Source organism: Chionomys nivalis, chromosome 7, assembly GCF_950005125.1.
Source record: "Chionomys nivalis chromosome 7, mChiNiv1.1, whole genome shotgun sequence".
In the NCBI taxonomy this organism is placed as follows: Eukaryota; Metazoa; Chordata; class Mammalia; order Rodentia; family Cricetidae; genus Chionomys; species Chionomys nivalis.
In genome coordinates, this window is record NC_080092.1 from 54,811,509 (window position 1) to 54,817,508 (window position 6,000).

The window sequence follows — 6,000 nt, forward strand, 5'->3', positions numbered from 1 at the left end:
TGGAAACCTTGCTGATAAGCCACCACCATTTGGTGAAGCACAGATTAATAGAAATGGTTAAATTAAGATGTAAGAGCTAGCCAATAAAAAGATAGAGCCAATAGGCCAAGAAGTGATTTAATTAGGACAGTTTTTGTGTGGTTACTTTGGGGCTGAGCAGCCAGGGAAAAAAAAGCAGCTCCATACAACAAATTGGCATGCCAATGTGTGTTAGCTAAATCCACATCAAACCTGAGAGGTCTTTAAAAAAATTCTAGACAGTAAAAAACAAAGTTTATCCATATTTTTTTTTTTTCAAAAGGGCACTTCTCGCTGGCAGCATGCTGGAGCTTTTTTATTTATTTATTTATTTATTTATTTTGAGTGGGAAATGGATTTTTTTTATTTTTATTAAAAATTTCCACCTTCTCCCCTCCTCCCATTTCCCTCCCCCTCCCTCTTCCCCCATCCCCCTCCCCCTCCCTCTCCAGTCCAAAGAGCAGTCAGGGTTCGCCGCCCTGTGGGAAGTCCAAGGTCCTCCTCCCTCCATCCAGGTCTAGGAAGGTGAGCATACAAACAGACTAGGCTCCCAAAAAGCCAGTACATGCAGTAGAATCAAAACCCAGTGCCGTTGTCCTTGGTTTCTCAGTTAGCCCTCATTGTCAGCCACATTCAGAGAGTCCGGTTTGATCACATGCTCCATCAGTCCGGGCCAGCTGGCCTTGGTGAGCTCCCATTAGATCAGCCCCACCATCTCAGTGGGTGGGTGCACTTGTCCTGGTCCTGACTTCCTTGCTCATCTTCTCTCTCCTTCTGCTCCTTATTTGGACCTTGGGAGCTCAGTCCAGTGCTCCAATGTGGGTCTGAAAGGGGATTTTTTTTTTAAAAAAAACAGCATACAAAGAAAATTTATAAACTTATACTTACAGTACAAAGAAAAGAGCCTGCCTAACCTGGGGTGCAACTGATCTGATAAAAAAAAAATTAGCCTAACCTGAAAGATACAATGTTGAGGTTATTGGCTTTCATTCTGTTTGGATACCATCTGGTTTAACCTGATACAATCATGCAGGAGGCATGCCTCTATATAAAAATTTCTGAAGGACGTTTTCTGTTTAATTGATTTTATTGAGCTCTTCATTTTTCTCTTCTCCCCTCCCTGCCTTTCCCCTCCCCTTCAGCCCTCTCCCAAGGTTCCCATGCTCCCAATTTACTCAGGAGATCTTGTCTTTTTCTACTTCCCATGTAGATTAGATCCATGTATGTCTGTCTTAGGGTCCTCATTATTGTCTAGGTTCTCTGGGATTGTGATTTGTGGGCTGTTTTTTTTTTATGTTTAAAAACCACTTATGAGTGAGTACATATGATATTTGTCTTTCTGGGTCTGGGTTACCTCACTTAATATGATGTTTTCTAGCTCCAACCCTTTGCCTGCAAATTGCAAGATGTCATTATTTTTCTGAAGGACTTCTTAAACTTAGGACTTAAAGTAAATGATAAAATAATTCTACCTGCACCTTAAAATTCCTCTTGAGTAAGTTTATCCATATTTTTTTTTCAAAAGGGCACTTCTCGCTGGCAGCATGCTGGAGCTTTTTTAAAAGAGGTCTTCTTGATCAGCAGTACCAAAAAAAGTGTGTTTTCAAAACAGTGGCTTCCTGGTTCACCAGCACAAACAGCTCTGAGTCTTTTGGGAGGTCTTGCTATCGAGAATTTAAATGGAGTCTGTGAGAACAGAGTGTTACAACTCGCTTAATGGCAACATAGATCCATTGTGTGTCTGAAAATGGAGCAATGTACATTGCTCTCAGAAGCAGAGAACATGCTTCCACCATGTTAGACTGGGTGGATCAAGCAGACAGGGCTGTTGACCCTAGCCACACCCAGCTATCATTAAAAATAAGGCACTTCTGGTCAAAAAAATAATTGTAGATACACAATAAAGACAGATTCAGATAAAAAGACCTCTAAATGGGTCACAGTGTTAGATAAATATAGGTAGGCTTGGGAGAAGGAAGAAAAAGAGTATAGAGAGTTAGAAAAGAAGTAAATTGTTTTTTAAAAATAAAACAAAGTCCCAAATATCCTGAGAAACCTCCACATTGCTTTCCAAAGTGGTTGCACAAGTTTGCATTCCCACCAGCAATGGATGAGTGTACCCCTTTCTCCACAACCTCTCCAGCAAAGGCTATCATTGATGTTTTTTATTTTAGCCATTCTGACAGGTGTAAGATGGTATCTCAAAGTTGTCTTGATTTGCATTTCCCTGATCGCTAAGGAAGTTGAGCATGAGCTTAAGTGTCTTTTGGCCATTTGAACTTCTTCTGTTGAGAATTCTCTGTTCATCTCAGTGCCCCATTTTATAATTTGGTTGATTAGCCTTTTACTGTCTAGTTTCTTGAGTTCTTTATATATTTTGGAGATCAGACCTTTGTCAGTTGCAGGGTTGGTGAAGATCTTCTCCCAGTCAGTGGGTTCCCTTTTTGTCTTAGTGACAGTGTCCTTTGCTTTACAGAAGCTTCTCAATCTCAGAAGGTCCCATTTATTCTATGATGTCCTTAATGTCTGTGCTGCTGGGGTTATATGTAGGAAGTGGTCTCCTGTGCCCATGTGTTGTAGACTACTTCCCACTTTCTCTTCTATCAGGTTCAGTGTGTTAGGACTGATATTGAGGTCTTTAATCCATTTGGACTTGAGTTTTGTGCATGGTGATAGATATGGATCTATTTTCATTCTTCTACAGATTGACATCCAGTTTTGCCAGCACAATTTGTTGAAGATGCACTCTTTTTTCCATTGTATACGTTTAGCTCCTTTATCGAAAATCAGGTGTTTGAAGGTTTGTGGGTTAAAGTCCGGGTCTTCTATTCAATTCCATTGGTCGACTTCTCTGTTTTTATGCCAATACCAAGCTGGCCTGGGTCTGAAAAAGCATGAGATAAAACCGGACTCGCTGAACATAGCGGACAATGAGGACTACAGAGAACTCAAGAACAATGGCAATGGGTTTTTGATCCTACTGCACGTATTGGCTTTGTGGGAGCCTAGGCAGTTTGGATGCTCACCTTACTAGACCAGGATGGAGGTGGGTGGTCCTTGGACTTCCCATAGGGCAGGGAACCCTGATTGCTCTTTGGGCTGACGAGGGAGGGGGACTTAACTCGGGGAGGGGGAGGGAAATGGGAGGTGGTGGCGGGGAGGAGGCAGAAGTCTTTAATAAATAAATAAATAAATAAATAAATAAATAAATAAATAAAAATAAAACAAAGTCTTTAAAGAGACATAGTACAGATAGTCATAGATTAAAAGGAGTAAAGAAAAATAAGCTATGTAAAGATGGAAAATACACAGAGAGTCTGTTGCTTTGGAAAAGAGATTTGTGTTTTGTTTCCACAAATTTTTAGACCCAAATTTGGAAATCAAGATACCTCTAAAACATATATGTTGGTTTACCTTAGCAACCCATAGAATGAAATGTCTCTCTGTACTTAACTCTTGCATAGTCAAAAAGTTCAATGAAAAAACAGTAGTATACATAATATAGACTCTCTGTGTATTCCTTCCAGACTAATGTAATGTGCTGTATGTACCAAACCCCCCAAAAGGTCTCCATGAACACCCCCCAAAATACTTGGCCCAACAAAAACAGGAAGCAGTTTGTAAAGAACTGTGCCCAAATTCCCAAATAATATTTATAAATGTTTCTTTAAATCTAAATGGAGTTATGTTATAGAGATGAAAGCTTTGCATTAGCATGGATTTTGTTTTATTGATACAAATTTAAGGTCAAAGTTGTTTTGATTTGCATTTCCCTGATAGCTAAGAAAACTGAACATGTCCTTAAGTATCTTTTGGCCATTTGAAATTCTTCTGTTGAGAATCCTCTGTTCAGTTCAGTACCCCATTTTAAATGGGTTATTTAGAATTTTAATGTCTAGTTTCTTGAGTTTTTTTTTTATATATTTTGGAGATTAGATTTTTGTCTGATATGGGGTTGGTGAAGATCTTCTCCCATTCAGTAGGTTGCCTTTTTGTCTTAAAGAATGTGTCCCTTACTTTAAAGAAGCTTCTCGGTTTCAGGAGGTCCCATTTATTCATTTTTGCTCTTATTGTCTGTGCTACTGGGGTTATATGCAGGAAGTGGTCTCCTGTGCCCAGGTATTACTTCCCACTTTCTCTTCTATCAAGTTCAGTGTAGTTGAATTTATATTGAGGTCTTTAATCCATTTTGACTTAAGATTTGTGTATAGTGATAGATATGGATCTATTTTCATTCTTCTACAAGTTGGCATCCACTTATGCCCACACCATTTGTTAAAGATGCTTTCTTTCTTTCATTGTATAATTTTAGCATCTTTGTCAAAAATCAGGTGTTACATTAGAGTACTACTCTGCGGTAAAAAACAATGACTTTTCGAATTTTTCATGCAAATGGATGGAAATAGAAAATACTATCCTGAGTGAGGTAAACCAGACCCACAAAGAAGATCATGGGATGTACTCACTCATAATTGGTTTCTAGCCATGGATAGGGGCCACTGAGTATAATTTGTGGTCCTAAAGAAGCTAAACAAGAGGGTAAACCCAAGGAAAAACATATAGTTATCCTCCTGGTTATGGGAAATAGACAAGATTGCCGGGCAAAAAATTGGAATCTTGGGGGTCGGGTGGGATGGGGGTAAGGGGAGATGGAGAGAGAAAAGTGTGAAGGAGAGGATGAGGGGAACTGGGGGAAACGGGATGATTGGGGATATAGGAAGGTTGGATAGGGGAGCAGGGAAACTCATATCTTAGTTAAGGGAGCCACCTAAGGGTTGGCAAGAGACTTGAACTTGGAGTGGCTACCAGATGCCCAGGGCAATGTCCCCAGTTAGTTCCTTGGGCACCTGAGGATAGGGAACCTGAAATGAACCTAACCTATAATCATACTGATGAATATCTTGCTTATCACCATAGAACCTTCATCTAGCGATGGATGGAGATAGAGACAGAGACCCACACTGGAGCACCGGACTGAGCTCCCAAGGTCCTAACGAGGAGCAGAAGGAGGGAGAACATGAATAAGAAAGTCAGGACCACGAGGGGTGCACCCACCCACTGAGACAGTGGGGCCGATCTATTGGGAGCTCACCAAGGCCAGCTGGACTGTGACTGAAAAAGCATGGGATAAAACTGGACTCTCTGAACATGGTGGACAATGAGAGCTGACGAGAGGCCAAGGACAATGGCACGGGGTGTTGATCCTACTTCATGTTCTGGCTTTGTGGGAGCCTAGACAGTTTGGATGTTCACCTTCCTAGACCTGGATGGAGGTGGGGAGGACCTTGGACTTTCCACAGGGCAGGGAACCCTGACTGCTCCTGGGACTGGAGAGTGAGGAGGAGTGGGGGGAGGGGGAGAGGGGCGGGAGGAGGGGGAGGGGAAATGGGAGGCGGGGAAGAGGTGGAAAATTTTTTTTCAATAAAAAAAATCAGGTGTTAATAGGTTTGTGGATTAATATCCGGGTCTTCAATTCTAGTTCATTGGTCACCATCTCCATTTTTATGCCAATACCAAGCTGGTTTCAGTACTATGGCTCTGTAAGACAGCTTGATGTTAGGGATGGTAATGCCTCTGGAAGTTGAAATCCCATCTTACACCTGTCAGAATGGCTAAAATAAAGAACACCAATGATGACATATGCTAGAGAGGATGTGGAGTAAGGGGAACACTCATCCATTGCTGGTGGGAATGCAAACTTGTGCAACCACTTTGGAAATCAGTGTGGTGGTTTCTCAGAAAATTGGGAATCAACCTACCTCAGGATCCAGCAATACTACTCTTGGAAATATACCCAAGAGATACCCAATCATATTACAAAAGCATTTGTTAAACTATGTTCATAGCAGCACTATTTGTAATAGCCAGAACCTGAAAACAACCTAGATGTCCTTCAATGGAAGAATGGATAAAGTGTGGCACATCTACACATTAGAGTACTACTCAGCGATAAAAAACAATGACATCTTGAATTTTGCATAC